Source organism: Saccostrea echinata, unplaced genomic scaffold, assembly GCF_033153115.1.
Source record: "Saccostrea echinata isolate AGI-Se365-2 ecotype Australia unplaced genomic scaffold, CSIRO_AGI_Sech_v1 ptg000052l, whole genome shotgun sequence".
Classification (NCBI taxonomy): domain Eukaryota; kingdom Metazoa; phylum Mollusca; class Bivalvia; order Ostreida; family Ostreidae; genus Saccostrea; species Saccostrea echinata.
In genome coordinates, this window is record NW_026889801.1 from 966,903 (window position 1) to 984,649 (window position 17,747).

General features: G+C 34.0%; 1 protein-coding gene across 1 annotated transcript in view; it reads left to right on the forward strand.

Annotated features, from left to right (window-relative positions):
- The window catches only part of LOC133204132 (xylan 1,4-beta-xylosidase-like), a 478,456-nt gene that overhangs the window by 269,355 nt on the left and 191,354 nt on the right, over nt 1-17,747 (forward strand). The window lies entirely within an intron of this gene.

Sequence of the window (17,747 nt, forward strand, 5' to 3'; positions counted from 1 at the left end):
AAAAGGTAACAGTTTTTCAGCGTTTTTAACATTTTACAAATGCCAGGGAAATGAACATTGAAAAGTGGATTCTTTTTATTGATTTTCTCCTCAGTGTCGATATTTTCCACCATAGAAACCTTGCACCTATAATAATAAGACCATTTTGATTTAAATATTAAAGCTACTTTTAGTTTGGCGAAAAAATCAATTGATTTCATTATTCTCTTACCCATCATTTACACTTTTAAGCAACCCATCACAGCAAATCTCTGTTAAAGACGAATACATGTGTGTTCCACAACATTTAGGTTCCTTTGTATCGAAGACCGAATAAATAACACCTGGACATGAATTTGATAAGGTTCGATAAATAAAGTGTAATACGCCCTTTAATAATCCATTATTAATTCCAATTAAAAATGTTTTATATCCTAAAACTTTTACTAAAAATACATAAATTAGGGGAAATATCAAATTGTATAAATATTTATAACCTTACGTTTATTTTCAGCCAGCTCTTTTCCACAGATAATTTTTTCACTAAGCAATCCAAGCCCACTCTCCTTGTCATACACGTGTTTTTCGTGGCATAATTGTGTGTCTGGTAGGAATGTTCTCTCTGCAAAAGAATTTTTAACTTGTATAATGTATGTGTGGATCTTCTGAGCTCTTACTTCTCACCTCCTTTTTCAATGTGTGAGATTGATAGAATCTACATCATGTCGTTTTTCGTGATTCTCGTTCAGTGTTTTATCATTATAATTTCTCTTTTTAAGTTGACACCAGACCGCGTGTATTTATGTTTTGTTAATTGCCTTAAGGTCAAGATCTAGTAAATGAATAGAGCCTACAGATTTCTCAAATTTGAGAAATAAATTCGATGGATGGGACATACCAACACCGCTTCCGGTCTTGATATATGGCGGGAATTACCCCATCTTTGACACGTTGAAGAACTTAACATTGTAAAGTTTTGTAAAATATTTTTTCAAACCATTTTTTTCATCATTATTGTACTCTTTTTTACGTTTTTGATTGTCAAACCATTGAACACAACTCTTTGTATATAACAGTTTTTGTATGATTTAAGTAATATTGCTGTTTAGATACACTGTTCTCTCTGTCATTTATTTCCTCAATAAGTGTCCATTCTTATTCCTTCTGAATGTGTTTTGTGTTAATGCTTGGGTTGTGTTAATGTAAGGAGAAGCTCTTTAACGTGCCAACAGAGCACCCTTTCGGTTATCCATAAATACCTTTGGTGATTCTTTATAACTATTGCTTGGTCAAATAAGGTGTAATAATAATTTTTGGTAATATCTTAAGTCTTTGTGATGAACCTAAGTATATTAATAAAAGTTTATTAATAAACCTCATCAAAACTCCATGATATAATGCTTGTTATTCGAGACTGTTCTGCAATAAGCTCTGGAGATGAATATAGAAATCGCCTTTTAAATAACCTTGAAAAAATGCAGGATATCGTTTGCTTAAGAGTAACGTCTGCAAGGACATTTTTTTATATTAAGGTTTAATTTCTTATTTAAGTTTAAATATTAGTCAATAAAAGACACAAAACTTTTTTTTATAAATCCTTACCTCCACAACAATCTACGAGTCGCTGTAGGTTATCATATTTCTTGTGTATCCCAGACCCTGTACAACAGATCTGAGAAGTATGTTCAAACTTCTGCTCATCAAAAATCCCATTTCTTATGTACAGACACTTCCCATTCTGTAACACTGCACAAAAAGAATGAGAAATTTATACATAACATCGTAGAAAGCAAGAATAAATAAAAAGTTTGATTAATGTCCCTTCGATAATTTTTCTCTCATATTGAGACGCAAACACTTATCGGTGGAGGACTGCAAATTTAGACCTGTACTCGGCACTCACAACCTTTGAGCAGCGAAGGATTTTTTTTCGTGTCAGCACCTACTGCGATAATGGGACCTCGGTTTATACGGTCTCATCCGAAAGACCGGTTTCCATGTCCTGCAGTGGGATTCGAACCCGCGACGAATGGATCATCTCCTTACTCCTCGACTCTATCGCAAACGCTCTAATCACTGCTCCACGCTTTGACATTTTTAACAATGTCCTTCACCTTTTAAGCGTGGAAAAGACTTTTACACTTTATACATGAACAATTCTGGAAGAATGAAAATTTATAGTCTTGTATTTATGTTAGCTGAAAAAATATTATATTTTGTTCCTCATATGTACAGAGTAATGCAAAAATCATGAGAAAGAAATCAATTTAATATAAATATTGATTATGATCTCGCCCTCCCCATCTATTTTTCCCCTAGAAAATGAGTACATAGGGTTTTATTTTTATTTTTTTTTTAAAAAATGCCTACATGTACCCCAAAATCAAATGTGTGTTCCCTATCTTAATAAAAAAAAATACAATATGTGGTAGAAATAATTCACTGGTAGTCCTAACAAATTTCTTCTTTTTTTAATTTTCTCTCTGTCACGATTATTTTATGAACCTTTAATTCAGAAAGAAAGTTTTCACATTGGGATCACAGTTAATTAATCACATGAACTGCATAATGAATGTTAATAAGCTACATAGTTTAAAGGGAAAAAACTTATTTCACATCAAAAAGATGTGTGCTATTTTTAGAACTTGGATATATATTTACTTTGAAAAAATGCTTTGGCAGCATTTTATCTAACAAAACTACTGCAACATGTTTTGCAAAAAGTATAACATTTGTACTCTCCTCTGTTCAGTTAATTTTCTCTGCTCTGATTGCATATCTAAAGCCGTGATGACGAAGCACCATGTTTGTTTACAATGGTCGATAACTCTAGTGTTACTGTTTAAAACATCGTCGGATACCCACGGGTGATCACGTCTTTTACTCGTGATAAGTAAAAGACGAGATCATCCGTGGGTATCCGACGATGCATCTTTACCAGAATTATCCTGTTATACATCAAAATCCTTAATTATCGTAATGAAATATAGTACGCAGTCTTTGATATGAATATTCGTCTGTTAAAAATAACATAGAATAAAATAGAGCATCTAAAGTATAACACAGATATGCTATTTCTCCCTTTTGTACCTTAAATGTAATGATTTAAAAGCTAAAAGACTTTTCTTAAGCTGTGCAGCTTACATCTAGACCTCTTAAACTTGAAAGTTTTGAAAAATTTTCCCAAGATCTATTAAAAGTGGGGTTTGGTATAGTTTGTTAGTAGACCTTTCAATTAACAAAAAACTTGACCTTTAATCGTCCCACTTCGTTTGATCCACAAAAAAATGATATTGAGCAAGCTGATATTAAACTTACAATATAGTACACGACCTTGTGACCTACATGTAGGAATTCATCTTAATTTGGAATTCTTTGGGAAAAAGCAAAATTGACAACATTATTTTGCAGAAATACATATAGATGGGGATTCTGTGTTTATAGTGTGAAGTTAACCTTAAAGAGTTGATTGATCAGTGTGAGATTTTAACATTGGTCTTTGAAATTCCCTTCAATATCAAAATAAAACGTTTCTGTTTAATTCTTCGAGAGAAACATCATCAAGCTGGAAATGATTGTATTCTGTTACTGCTACAGACGAAAAGTGGTCAGAGGAACACTATTTCTCAATTTCATTTTTTTTTCTCCATGCACAGTAAACGCCTACCCCAATTGTGAAAACAAGATAAAGAAATGCAAGCATGTAATTTTATATACACCAATTTTATTTTAACAAAGACATTAAAAATTAATTAAATTGAAGAACTGGCAGTGTTAATTATTTCAGAGCACTTCCTAACTACATAATTTTTCTACATGACAACAAAACAAACCAACTGGACAGATACAATAGACACAGTAACTTCAAGACGATTAAATAACAAAAAATATATTTTTAAAATATCGAGCTCAATTATAAGCTTCACTTATTTTATTTTATTACATTTTAGCTATATTCTTCTGGTCTCGAAACTTAATTTACACCTTTTATATTATTCTTACCTGATTGTGAAATGAATAAAAATATGCAATGAATTTGCAATTTTTAAAAATTTAATTATACTAGTACATCATATGTGGTTAAAATAAAGGTTGAAAACATACTTTTGCAGCTTTCATAAACATATATAAATGTATCAAACAAATCATAAAACACCGTCTTAGAGACAGCCAGCGCTCTATGTTGCATTTTTTATGCATTATTTTACATGAAAAAAAAAATGTTAAAAAAATCGTTAAAAAAAAAAAAAAAAAAAAAAACACCATTTAGTAAAGAAAAAAGAACAAAAACTTAAAAATCATGGAACGTCATGGATAGATATGGGCGCTTTACAGTTGCTGATCTTGTGAAAGCACAGTTAAGCGGTAAAAGAAATTAAAACATTGACAAACGAAATTATGCACCTGGAACAATTGTTAGAAAAATAAATTTGAAGTGACAGAAAAAGGTTATAAGATATAAAATTATAAGATTGAGACTGTCATTAATGCAAACAGGTTCAAAAAAGAGAGACAATCCTTAAAGTATTAATACTGCAAAATATACAATTAACCTGAGACTGTGTTGATGGAAAGCTATATCTTAGAATGTCTAAAACAATACCTAGGGAGCGTCATTGTTATGAAACTTCACACTCTTCTAATCAAAGGATTTTGACATTTACAAATCAAGGAAAATACAGCAAAATTGACACTCACTGCCTTGGTCCTGAGACAAATTTGAACGAGGGAATAAAAAAAATTATTAATACTTGCTCTAAGTGAAAAAAATAAATAAACAAAATACACACACACACACACACACACACACACACACACACCTACTCACACACACACACACACACACACAAATTTTCAGTTAAAAAATGATATGCTGATTAAAAAATGTTTTTAAAATTACAAGGACATGAAAATGCCAAATTGTTGAAAGACAAATGTACATTGGAATGTACTCAACAAATTACATATAAATTTGAGACTTCGTCTAATTAAATGATAACAAATCGATTTGGGTATTTTTGCTAACTCTGTCGATGTTGTTTTATACATGATGTGCTATTGAGTCCCCGTCTTTTGCACCTTTGGCACTTCTAATAACCCAATGAAGAGTGTACATTTCAAACAAACTGGTTAGATAAATAAAGCTTGCAACAAAGTTACTTTTGACCAATTGGTTTGACCGTCTTGCAGACGATAGAGGACTAGGGTTTTTCTGTGGCTTTTTTGCATTTGTTTCATTTTAGTGATGTTTGTTTTAATATTGAGTATATATTTCTTATCACTTGATGAGAGCAGCGTTTTGATTTCATCTTCACGTCATTTAGCACCCTCTTTCTAAAGGGGAGAATGATTTCGCTGTCCCCCAAGTTAAATATCTTCAAAGGAAGCTTGATATCAATGTCTGTCACAAGCAGGACTTTCTCTCTTCGCCATTTATCACGATTCTTACAACTACAAGGGAGATGGACTTTGACGGGTTTCTTCTTATAAAGAGCATCTGCGTCATTGTAGAAGTTTTTCATTGCTATCGCCTTTAATACCATTCTCGGGAATAGGTATTTTGTTGAGTTGTAACAAGTTATATCCTGGATTTTCATTATATAACCTAGAACCAAGGACAGAAAGAGATATACAACATTTTTCTGTTATAAATCACACCGTTAAAGTCATTCAACACTTTACTGACATGTTATATTTGGTATAAAATGCATGAATTCCTCACCATTTTTTCTGCAAATATCTAGTTTGCTGTCGTTGAGAGATTTTCTTATTTTCCAAGTAGTCCACTCTTGAGAGTTAACGCTACAAATACCGGATATATCATTACTACTTTGTGTCGAGGAGCTGGGGGCGTCTGATTGTTCACTGCAACTAAAATATATTGCACAATAAATTTAAATCAGAACGATCAAATCCAAATTAGATCTTTGACTGGCTAATGAATCTTGCCACTGCTACGAAAATACGTGAGCGGCCCAAACAGATAATTTCAGTTGAAATACATGAGAACTGACAGTATTACTGAAAGGGAACTGGGAAGGGGTGGATCTAGTTACCTCTCGGCATTGCTCTTCACCACTCCATGACAACATTTCTCATTTCTTGGATCATAATTCCTTTTTCCTGGGTGACAGCATTCTCTTCCAGTTTCCTTGGCGCCCTTGTGGACCTGATTATTGCAGCAAAGATCTGTCTGACTGTCATATCGCTGGTACCCACACAATATTGATGGCCTCCTCGGCTGATTTTTGCAGGAGTAGAACTCTGAATTCCGAAGACAGCATTGATCGTGATCAGAGGCATTTTTCTTTATTATTTGGTCACCACTGCAGCATAGGTGTGACGTTGTTGAATAAACGTCTCTACCACAACATTTAGGGTCGTTCACATGCTTTATATTACGCACTATGTCTGAAAAAAGCATCCATTCTTGTGTATGGAAAATAATATTTGAATTATATTGACTACTGTAGATTCCTTAATTTACGCGAGTACTTTATATCGCGAAATGGCCATTAGACGTCAAATCGCGAGAACAATAATTCGCGAGTAGACTTTTGATCTAGAGATTTTACATGCATTTCAGCACCATAAAAACAAATGCGAGTAATTTTATTTCGCGAGTGGTGCTTCTCGCGAAATTGCGCGATAATTAATTTCCCGCGTATATTTGGGAATCTACAGTATGTTTTAGACAAACTTTGAAAAAATAAATAATGGAAAATATACTAGTACATAAATAAACATACCATGACAGCATGTTTGGTGTCTTTTGTCATATGAACCATTCCCACAACATTGAATTGTTCTATTTGGTGAGCCGTATACTTTGTTACGACAACAGATTTCATTGAGTGAATTGTAAAGACCTACAAGAAATTAACCAGCTCTCTAGTATACAAAGTGGTGAAAATCTAACTTTCTGTATGAAAAACGAACCTGTGCATGTGGCATAGATATTTCAACGATAATAAACGTGTCGTTTAATCTGAGGAGAGGCAAATTGATTAAATAACTCATCATAAACTATGTCTATACCATGTGATTCCACATATTCATGATCGCTTAATTATCGCTTTATCTTGATAGCTCACCTGTCCCACAACAGTACCCATTTGAGGACTGGACTTTGGTTATACCCGCCCATTTACAGCACTGTTCGCGCCTGTTATCAAACAAAGACTCCCCGCAGCAGCGGAAATGTCCATCAGAAGAGGACTTATTGTAGAGATTGGATCCGCCGCAGCAAATCTGTTTCCGTTTGTCGTACAGTATTTCATCACAGTAGGCATGAAATCGTGGAACAACTTGTTTTTTCTCGCAAGCTGATGTTGTCTTGTTGAAAGGGGTTGTGTCATTACAGCAACCCTTTTTTGTCGATATATACTGATCTCCACAGCAGTGAGTGTTCCTTTCTGAAGAGAAAAATATTTTGAAACTCCTTCTTATTTTGAATGATGTACAAGTAGGGACATACTAACAGATGAATACGTCCCTGGTACAAGAATGTTGTAATGTGGTATTCAGAAAACCACAGTGAAGGTCTCACTGAGGACTGTCACATGAAAGTGAAACTCTTTGAAAATATGAATAAAATATAGCAAACATATAAGATAATGTATAAAATGCACACTTACATGTAATATTTCTAAATGGGATAAACATGTTCACATATACACATATACATTCGGTTAATAGGCTGAGATTCGCCTTGATTGGATATTTGTACTGACACTGTCGGTTGGGCAGAATATCTGGACTGAACTGGACTGAAGCCCCGGTGTCAGTCTAAGTATCCAGCCAAAGCCGAATCTCAGCTGAGATTTAAAATACAGTATAATAACAGAGAAACAAATGACCACAAAATTAATATTCTACTAGAAAAAATTTAAATATTTACGTACACAGAAAACTGAGTTATATTGTCAGGATCTATATACATATATACATACATACATATTACTATTGTAAACAGTTCATACTTGTCTGTTCTGGGCTCTGAATTTATATAGAAATAAATAAATATGTTCAGAGAGACAAAGTATAATAAGACCCGAAATTTATTACTGAGTTATTGCGTCCCAACAAAATGGACCAAGAAACTATACTGGATGTTTTTCTTTGATGGTCAACTCCATCTGACGGAAACTCTTTATTAAGGCATCGTGTGATGCTATTTATACATTGATTCAGACAGACAAAGCGACATGATCCAGAAATTTATGTAGGTGTCTTCTTAATGTGAAAATCTGAAATTGTTACCGGAAAACTGTTTGAGGTATTAAAAATTGCGCTATGCACAAAGTATTGATCGACGGACGGACAATGCTATTACTATACTTTAGGGTTCTCGCATTTCTCCGGTGCCCTAGAAATAAACATCCAGGAAATATTCTCCACGTGCAAAACTTGAAGCCAAAAAAAAAAGAAATAATAAAATTCAAATTTAATATAGTATTATATAGATGAGAAAGGAGTTGTTTATTTTCCTCTAATTATGGAGAAACAATATAACATGTATAAAGTATGACTTGTATTTCATTTCTTTTTTTTTTCAGTAAAACTAAGGAAAGTCATGGGAGATCCCCCAGGTCATGTTCAAGACAGTTGTATTTCATTTCATACAATTTTTAATCCTGATGACCTCGGAAATACAATCTCCGAAAACATCTAATGATCTTTGTTAATTTTGTACGCTTACATTTTCTTTTTTTTTTAATCGTTTATTAGGTCAGAATGTATTATATCCAAGCAACCAAGCAACATATTTTTTATAAATTAAAAAAAATAATAAATAAAGCTATTTGTAAACAATCCGAAAAATATATGTCCTTTGAAAAATTCATTTAGCTGGTCATGTTTGTATGACAGCGAAGTTTAAAGAAATGGAAGGCGTGTAGAAGAAAAACAAACTTACCGACCGTATTTACAGGGTAGGTCTTGTTTCCACAACATTTTTGTTCTAGTCCTGTATTTTCCCCAGTCTGGATGAATCTGTCAATGACATTACCGGAACCACAACAAATCTGGTCCGATTTTCTGTACAAGTTCACACCTAAATGGAGGTCGGGCATTATGTGTGAAACATTATTAATTATTATGCTTCCTGTCAGTTTGTCTCTATATATTTACATTTGCGAATGTTTTCTTTATATAACACTATTGCAAGCAACGTGTTTCTATATCCGTATAAACACGTTTTCCTCGCGTCATAAACGTTCGACGTAATTTCTCAGTGACGTCATAAAGGGTCGACGTGCAATCAATGGATCAAATACATGCTGTTGAGTTTGAAAAATAGAACATTTCACGCGTTAAGGATTGTAATCAGAAAAATATAAAATATGAATAAGCCAAAAATGTAAATACATGTATAAGTAATAATGTATCATTTTTAAACATCTATCGGGATATAAATACGGGTTGGTACGAGATCAAATCAAAAAGCCCCGAGGGGCTTTATGGAATTTGATCTCGTGACCAACCCGTATTTATATCCCGATAGATGTTTAAAAATGATACATTATTTCTTAAATAATCAATACCCAACTGTTTTCGCATAGTGTTCTAAGGATTTATATAGCATAAGCATACTATGCCGAAATAGTGCACGGCTTCTTTTTCTGAAGAAAATCCGACAGCGCCCACGTCGGAGATCGAACTCGCGACCCCGTGATTGTCAGTCCGACGTGCTACCGATTTAGCCACTGACGCGGTTATCTAAAGCACTCTATTATAATATATATAAACTTACTTTCAAATATTTTACATATATAGATAAAAAACAAAATAATTTTTCTAAAATAGTTTCTTGCGAATTTTCCCCTTCACTCAACTAAAATTCTCTGAAACTATCATTACATTATGCCTAATGCATGGAACATTCAAAATTAAAGAAAAAAGATTATGACGTACATGTAGCACAACGTCTCATAATAAGGGTTGTACTAACATTAATGTAAGAGGTGATGAAACATTGGAAATGGAGAAAATATTGTCGTTTTATACAAAAGTCAGCATAATCAGCTCGTGCACCATGTGTCAAACCCTGACTACTATTTAGGCATAGTGCATGCAAAGTACAACACTATTATATATATTTTTTTCATATAAGTCTGCTGTATATTTAAATACAACTATAATGATCGCATGAATTTTTCCACTATTTTAAAGAAAAAAAGTCCATTTAAATTCAATACATTTGAACATCACAATAGTTTGATTAAAACTCTTGTTGTAGATGTTTCTTCAGGGGTAAATTATTTATCTTTTCCTTTTATTATCAAAACAATAATTACATTGTGGCTTTCCAAGTCTCCGGTCTCAGTCTAGTTTTAAAAAAAGTATTCTCACCCCCACAACAGCCTCTTTCCTCTCCTTTGTTGTTGTAACGTTTATGGACAATATCCCCACAGCAAACCCCAGTTCGAGGGTCATAATCCAACGCACCTACTCCATTATTTACGACTATGAAACATCGCTCCATACTCGCTGAAAAAAATCATCCAGTATATTTTATCTGATTCCATGAAGCCATCAGATCATGCATGTGACATATTTACACTTCGGTTTTTATTTATTTATTAATTTAATTTTTTTTGAGGGAGTAAATAAATATTGCATTTTCATTCAATAAATGGATGTACTTTAATTCCTTGTTTTTGTAACTGTAGAATAAAAATAGTGTAATTTCCTTTTTCGTTACAAATACTTTGGAAATTACATCCTTCCTTGTACGAAAACACACCTATATTAACGCTCCCCAAAAGGCAGAGCAAGCGTTGTAGTTCGATGAAGTTCATGCCTGCTACCTCTCTACTACATGCAAAATTACAAATTTTTCCATGCGAGTGACCGCTACGGTTATATAGAAAATCATTTTCTATATTTAGGTGGTGGAAATGTCCCTAAGCCTTTTCTTATTGTAATCATGTTTATTTCGTTACTCTTCAAAATAGTAGCTATAGTCTATGTGTTATATTTCCTTATTTTTGTTCTTCTCTATTTTTAATTTCTTTTTTTCCCAAGATTTCTATTTTTAAATTTGTGTCATATTAAACCTTGAAATTTTTAGATACTTGTTTATGAAGAATAAAAGTGTGCGGAATGCACAAGGCATTTGCTGCTCTACTTTTAGAGTTAGGAAAACCATAAAGTATTCGTCATCAACTAATATGCTACAGATTCTTGTTTACATAAACAACAGTGTCAACATTTATGATTATAATGCTATTTACAGTATTTATAGTTCTGCTAATATAATATTTCTACCTCCCTTGTATTTCTATCATGCATATTGAGGTCAACGATTAAAAAAATTTATATATTTCGATCGACCGTCAAAACTGCCCTTACCCGCGACCATTTTTAGCCTGAACTTTAAATTTCGGTTCTATGAGAATACAGAATGTCATAATAATTTAAAAGTTATGGTTTATCTATGCCCCCCCCCCCCCCGACCCTTTTGTAGATTGAAAGTAGCAATGAATATCAACTCTGTCTCGTTGTCAGGTGTATAATGAAAACATCAAGAAAATTTTTAAATCTGTAATATTTTACAACGTTTATCAATGTGTTAGATAATTTAAAAAAAAAAAACTACCTTAAAAATTTGGATTCTCGTACATCATAAAAAATTATCAATGGCACAAGTGATAAAAAGGTTAATTGTACTAATCGTTGAACAAAGATGTAAAACCTAACATTTACATTTCCCAATATTTTTCCTTAAGATTCTTTGCAAAATAAGAAAAAGTTCATGTTCTCATGAAGTACCGTGGGATGAGTAAGAATATTTCCAATGTGATGTGATTAAAGTCAAGAAATAGTGCAAACTTTTTTTTTCAAAAAATGATCGTTGTATGACAAAAATATGTGGCAAATCATCAAAAAAAAAATAATGTAAGTATAACGCGCGACATGAAATTTGCTGGCGTGAAGCGTCGTAGTCCATATCTGCATGTCCTCATGAATTCTCAAAAATTAAATTCATCTCTTAAATATTCTCTGTAAGATCAAATATGAGAAAAAAAAAGCATGTACCTCCACTTTTTTAATGTTTTTTTTATATTTATTTAAAAATATTTTTTAAGTCATCGGTTCATCATATATTTAACAAATGAGAAAGGAAAGAACAGAAAGAAGGGAAAATAGAAAGCCTTGTACAAAAGGCTGAAAAAGAAACATTACTGTCTGACAAACCATTATTAACAACCCCAAACCTTAATAATCATTCTTAATAAAGTAGGAAAATTACCTTGTATATAAATTATAGTACATTTATAATGTGCTATAACTTAGTACGCAATTTCTTAAAGATGGCCTAAGGAGACTTTTTGTATTTTATTGAAAAACAGAAACATACGTTACAGTTTATCGATTATTTGAGAATCTTTAAATTCTTTTGGAGTAGAGAATATATTTTTTTTTTAATCTCCTTGATTACCTTGCTGGGTATTTCGAGGAGTGGGGGCATTCTCTGGTGGACTATGACTTGCTGAATCTGCTGTGTGTTTCCTGCTGTAATATTAGAAATAGTCCAGGCTGCCTCTTTTTGATGTTGATTTTATGGTGTTTTAGGAGGTTGTGGAATGCAGGGAGAGCACCATGGTCCAGAATGCACTGCGTCTGGGTGTCATCTCCTGTCACGTTGTTTCCTATGGCCTTCAGGGCTGGCGTTATCACAGATACCTCATTGCTGTCTAACACTTCTACCAGTCTTGTTACAACATTTCACATACTTTCAAAAATTCTCCTAAATGTCTATTGAAACATAAAAAGATTGTTTTGGTATTTTGCATGTGTGTAAGTTTTTTGAAATATATTACTACTAGATATTTTAGGTGAAATATGAAGATAACGAACAGAATTCAATCTTGAAAGTCCAATGAAACGATACAAATTTGGAGCAGGGCAAACATGGACCTCAAAATTTAGAGGCGGGATCAGATGCCATGGAGGAGTGAGCATCCCCTGCCGCCCGGTCACACCCGCGGAAAAACGGAAAAATCCATAGACAGTTCAGTGTATAAATAATGGCCTAACAATTAGTATGAAAAACGTCAGTCAGCATTTGACTCAATGATAGGTTGTATGTGCTGATAAGGTCATTGTATCGACTGTAAAACTTGCGAACAGATTTAAAACGAGACTGTTGATATCCTTGTTTCATCATCTTGTTTGTCAATATCTTGCCTCGTTTTAGAAATTGTTCATACGTAGTGCATGCTCTTGCGTATCGAATCAACTGAGAGATATAAACCCCATATGCAGGTGATAAGGGTATATTGCTACATTAGTAAGGGAAGTTGACGATTGAAAAGTTGAAATCATCACGTTTATCATAAGGCTTTGTTGTTAGGTTATCATTAACGTCTTTTTCTAATAAAATATCTAAATATGAAACAGATGTGCCAGAATCTATGGTATCTTTTCACTGGGATATATTGAGTCGATGAATGAAAGTATACAACTGTTGATAATTGATAATACGTCGTCGATATATCGAAATGTCGAGCTGAGGGTCAAAGCAAGTGTTTTCTTCTTCTCATGTAGAAGTTTTTGAATAAATTCTGCTACATATGAATACAAAAATAGGTCTGCTAATAAGGGGGCCCATAAGAATTCCAATAGATTGTTGGAAGACCTGAACTCCAAAAACTACATTGTATTGTGTGTACAATCAGAGTGCTTCTTAAGAAAATAATTTTGTAAATGACCAGTGACAAGGTTAGTATATTTATGAGTTCCATTTTTATTGAAAAAAAACAGCTATGTATGATGTCAAAAAGCCTGGACTTCAATTTATCGTGGGAAACGGTTGTATAAGGGGTTGAAAAGTCATACGTTTTGGTGCTATTGATTTTAGTAAAATTTTGTAATTTCAAATTTCCAAAAAGTTCTTTGAAGTTTATACGTATCCACATCTAATTTATACCACTTCTCGAATATACTGCTGTACAGTACTCCTGGAGTTTTTTCTTCATTATAGTAAATATTTAAGCGAGGAAAAAAGATAGAGCCTTGGTAGAACATTTACTGGAACCCGCTGTGTATCTTTGTTTGAAAGGATTTTTATGAAGTTTAGGAATCCAGTATAGGAATGGTAATTCAAATTCATTTTGATCGTAGGAATATTAAATATATCTAAAACGGACATATGATTTTGAAGAATTTCCTCCTTAGAAAGGCCGGTATGGAAGGTGTAAGTTGGATTTACATCTGTAGATTTAAAATTTAGTTCTCCTAAAATACAATTCAAATAATGCGCCTTACAAACAAAGATTATGTTGTTACCAGCTTTGTCAGCTGGGACAAGTACATACTCATCGTGTAATCTATCTAATTCCTTTTTCACTTCTAAATTAAAGACAGAAGAATAAATAGTTTTCATACAACCCTCAATCGCTTAATACGAGATTTCAACATCCATCTGATGTTCTTAATCCATTCTAACAAACTGTCAAGGTTTTCTTTTTCGTATTTGGCCCATCGCCTGGCGTAATCTTCCACATAATTCATTATTTATAAAATTATGACGCCAGTCGAAAGAATGGAGTTCCCTAAATTTTGGCCCTTTTAAAATAAGGGATTTAAGGTCCTCCCTCATAATTAACTATGTTTACATCACCAGAAATGACGTGTCCTCTTCCTCCTGCAGACGACAAGTGTTCTTTGTAACACCATTTATTCATATCTTCTTTTTCTCTCCATGGTAGGCATGTCTAAGGGAATCGTGAAAATCAAAAAATACTGGCATCAATTTTATATACATCAATTTTATTAACAAGGAATTGATAAAAAAAATAATAATAATAATTAACAAACAGAAAAATTGGCAGTGTTAGTTACAAAATTATCAAAATGAAATCATACAGATGCACTGGAAAAAATACTAGTACAATGAACACAATGATTAAAAGACAAAAATACAAATCGTTCCTTGGATTTCCCTTACTATGATGTTCATCTAGTATTTGCTCTTTTCTATATATGACGAAAACATACAAAAACATTTATACCAAAGAAAATCTGCCAGTAATATCAAATTAGGAATAACTGCATCACATGACTCTAACATAAACTGCTTTTTTTTCCTCATTTTGTGGAAAGAAATGTGTATTTATTCATACATTTCCCATTTTGATTCAAAAACTAATTATTACCAGAGATATAAATACATTTGTATCAAAAATCTGATGTCTGTCACCTGTCGACTAGTTGAGGTAGAGTCATCGTCACAAACCACGGCCAAAAAGAGCTCTAAGCGGACTCCGGACAGCGGATTGAGACGATGAGGTATAGCGGTCTGAGACAACTAGATATCTAGCGGCTAGGATAGCGGCTTCGATTTTTAACGCAGTTCTGAGGCTCGCAAACCGCTGACTTTCTCCTCTTCTTTACATCCTTTAGCGCCTTCTTTTTGTAGGGAAGAATGATATGGCTGTCCCCGAGGTGGAATGTTCTGTGAGGAACCTTCAAATCAATGTCGGTCACAAGAAGAATTCTCTTTTTTCTAAGTTTATAATGATTGTTACAGCTGCAAGGTAGATCGAGTTTGATGGTTTTTCTCTTAGCCAATGCATCTGTGGCGTTGTAGAAGTTCTGTTTTGCTGTCCCTGTTAATATCATCCTGGGCGATAATTCTTTGGTCCAGTTGAAACATTTGATATGATGGACTTTGACTACGTAACCTGAATAAAGACAGAAAAGATTAACAACACTGCTCTATCAAATCTATTAAACTTAGCAAACCAGACGCTCAATACTTTGCCGGCCTTGCAAGAAAAGCACAGGCCAGCGGATCTCTGAATTTTTCCCTTCGGATGAGAGGTGTCCACACGGCCAAGACCTCCCTCCTCCCCAACATCCCCCCAAAAATATTAATATTTTAACATTTTTGATTGACAAGAACAAAAAAAACAAGCAAACATAGTGTCCTAGCATAATAAACCTATTTCATGAGGGTAAATTTCTTTTCTCTCTATCGTGATCGGGAGGCCCGGGTTCGATTCTCGTTCGCCGTGGCGCGTCCAACCTAAGACGTAAATATAGGTGGTGGCTAGTGACTGCTCCTTTGCCAATCGCCCGACACTACAAGTGAAAGTCACGGGTCTTTCGGATGAGACCTTAATAATCGAGGTCCCGTGTCACGGTAGGTGTTGGCACGATAAAGAACCCTCAGTGCTCAATGTCGAGTATAGGTCTAAATTTGAAGCCCTTCGCCGGCATATGGTGACGTCTCTATATGAGTGAAAAAACTGGAATGGGACGTTGAACAACATACAAACAATCAATCAATCAATCTTCTCTCTCTCTCTCTCTCTCTCTCTCTCTCTCTCTCTCTCTCTCTATATATATATATATATATATATATATATATATATATATATATATATATATATATATATATATATGATTCTTGCTGTCAATGTAATAGAGGACTTGTTACTTGATTGGTGTCCAAAGTCATTATTCCCTTCCAATCCCGGCTGGATCTGCGTGAGATCATTTCTTTGTACAGCTAGGATCTCTCCTTAACATTTTTAACATTTTTACAACGAATAATATAAATCTAGTTAGAATAAAGATGCACACTTTACAGGCACGTAGTATCGTTTTTGAAAATGGGCAGCCAGAGAGAGAAAAAAATCAACTTGTCTGGAAAAAAAAACTATAGCAAGCAAAGACAAAAATTGTAGGCTCCAACTTTTCTTTCATAACCAAATTCAGTTCATACGTTACCATACTAGTATTACCCTGATTTGATTATACTGCAACAAAAATTAAGTGGGCGGCAACCAGCCTTTCAATCAAAATTTTCAATAGTAAATAGTAATGTTTGGAAAAAAGTGCCCCCTCCCCCCGATACTACGTGCCTGCATTATGTTTCTCGCCATTTCTCCTACAAATATCTAGACTGCCGATGTTCACAGATTTTCTCATATTCCAAGTAGTCCACTTTTGAGAGATAAAACTACAACTGCTACTTTTTGTGGAGGAGCTGGGGGTGTCCGACTGCTCACTGCAACTAAAATTAAATTCACTGTAAATTTATGACCAGAACGATGAAATCAAAATTAGATGTTGATCTCACGAATCATGCTACTGTTATAAAAAAAAATGAATTACATGATTACTGACAGTATCTATCAAAACCCCAAAGAGTGCCAGGATAAATGAAAGGAAAGGGACGGGGTGGGGGAGGGGAGGTGAGGTTTTCACTACAAATGCTACTTTGTGTGGAGGAGCTGGGGGTGTCCGACTGCTCACTGCAACTAAGATTAAATTCACAGTAAATTTATGACCAGAACAATGAAATTAAAATTAGATGTTGATCTCACGAATCATGCTACTGTTACAAAAAAAATGAATTACATGATTACTGACAGTATTATCAAAACCCCAAAGAGTGCCAGGATAAATGAGAGAAAAGGGACGGGGTGGGGGAGGGGAGGTGAGGTTTTCACTACAAATGCTACTTTGTGTGGAGGAGCTGGGGGTGTCCGAGTGCTCACTGCAACTAAGATTAAATTCACAGTAAATTTATGACCAGAACAATGAAATTAAAATTAGATGTTGATCTCACGAATCATGCTACTGTTACAAAAAAAATGAATTACATGATTACTGACAGTATTATCAAAACCCCAAAGAGTGCCAGGATAAATGAGAGAAAAGGGACGGGGTGGGGGAGGGGAGGGGAGGTTTTCACTACAAATGCTACTTTGTGTGGAGGAGCTGGGGGTGTCCGACTGCTCACTGCAACT